Source organism: Mus caroli, chromosome 1 (genome assembly GCF_900094665.2).
Source record: "Mus caroli chromosome 1, CAROLI_EIJ_v1.1, whole genome shotgun sequence".
In the NCBI taxonomy this organism is placed as follows: Eukaryota; Metazoa; Chordata; class Mammalia; order Rodentia; family Muridae; genus Mus; species Mus caroli.
In genome coordinates this window covers 161762983-161764827 of record NC_034570.1, presented here as the reverse complement: position 1 = coordinate 161764827, position 1845 = coordinate 161762983, and the positions used below count along the sequence as shown (strand labels likewise).

Below are 1845 nucleotides of genomic sequence, written 5' to 3'. Positions count from 1 at the left end.
AAAAAAAAACACTTACGTAACTAACCCCAGCCATGCAGCAAACTGATGAGCAACTGATCTGGCTTTAGAGAGAGATTTTGTTCAGGTTTTTTTCTAATGGAATTTACTGTGGAGTATAGGTACATGCGTATACACGTGCATGCACTTGTGGTGTGGAGAGCAGAGATGGATGTTAAACGTCTTTATCTTTTCCACATTATGTGTATGTGGGGGTGGGGGCACGCTCAGGCTGCAGCACACATATGGAAGCCAAAGGAGAACTTTCAGAAATTGATTCTCTCCTTCCATCTTTTTGGGCCAGGGTTTCTCTTGTCCTGTCTCCTACTCTATGCACTCCAGGCTAGCCTGTGAGCTTCTAGGTGATTCTCCTGTCTCTGCCTCCCATTTCCCCTCAGGAGTGCTGGTATTATGGATGCTAGCTACCACATTGGTTTTTGTGTATGTTCCAGGGATCAAACTCAGGTTGTTAGAATTGTGCAGCAAGTGTTTTGACCTACTGTGCCAGCTTGCTGGCCCTCTGCAGACAGGATCTCACACTGAACCTGAATCTCATTGGTTGATCTAGGCTGCCTTTTTAATGGGTTCTGGGGACTTGAACTCAGGTCTTCTTGCTTTCAGATCAAGTGCTATTACTATCCACTAAGCCATCTACCCAGATGGTTCATTTTGGATTTTGAGACAGGGTCTCACTAAGTAGCCCAGGCTGGCCATGAACTCACTATCCTACTGAGTATCTGGAATGACAGATGTGTTTCCCATGCTCAGTTCCTAGAGGATAATTTTATAACCACCAATGTTATAACCACCACGTTACTGGTGTGACTCACTCCATTGTAATTTGGCTGTCAAGCCCACACACCCTCCATGTTCATATTCTGTAGGATTGGTCCTCAGCTGATGACATTACTGAGAAGTGGTTAGCTCATGGACCTCATCAATCAACTACACAAAGATGGGGGTTGGTCAGTGGGTCACTATGGACACATCTCCCAAGGTGACGTCTTTCCCATTCCTGACTGTGTCTCTCAGCTGCCCAGCTGTTAGAAGGTGAGCACCTTTGTTTTGTTAGATCTTCCCACCATGACACCCCACAGTCCACAGCACAGGAGTAAGCCAACCATTGACTAAGACCTCTGAAATAAGGCTGGAGACATTACCTAGCATGCATGAGGCCCTAGATTCATCCTCAGCACTGCTTAATGCCAGGAATCAGTGGCATACAACAGTACTCTCAGAACTCAGGAGGGAGAGGCAGAAGAATCAGAAATTTAAGGCCATCCTCAGCTACATGGTAAATCAGAGGCCAGCCTGTGCTACATGAGATCTCACCTCAAAAGAAATGGGCAAATAAAAACTCTTAAATANGCTGAATATAAATTTACCCCATTTAAAAATTGTTCCTCCAGGTATTTGTCATAGTGGCAAAAAAGTCCCAGGACACTGAGGGAAGCATGCATGGCCAGAAATCCTGAACAGTCAGACCCAGTAAAAACAATGCTGAACTCATAGTCTGTCTTGGGCTCTAAAATAGAGCTGGACTCACAGTCCTCTCAAAACACTTAGAGCATTGCACTGTTGGCAGTGCTCGCTAAGGCATAATGTTTACTGTTGTTTTAGGAACCAGATGGTCTCTGCAAGACTACTCACTAAAATGTTAAAGCTGGGCCTTCCAGGTATGTCTGCACTTCCCTGCCTAGGGATCAAGATGTGAGTTAATTAACATGGTGGTGGTAGACTATAACATGGTGGTGGTAGACTATAACATAGTGATGGTAGACTGTAACATAGTAGCAGACTTTAGATAGCTACTTCAGGCAGCCCAGAGCAGTAATTGATGCCCTTAGG

General features: G+C 45.0%; 1 protein-coding gene across 1 annotated transcript in view; it reads right to left on the bottom strand.

Moving 5' to 3' along the window:
- Window positions 1-1845, bottom strand: part of LOC110296414 (natural killer cell receptor 2B4-like) — a 12444-nt gene that overhangs the window by 9311 nt on the left and 1288 nt on the right. The gene's annotated exons all lie outside the window — the stretch shown is intronic.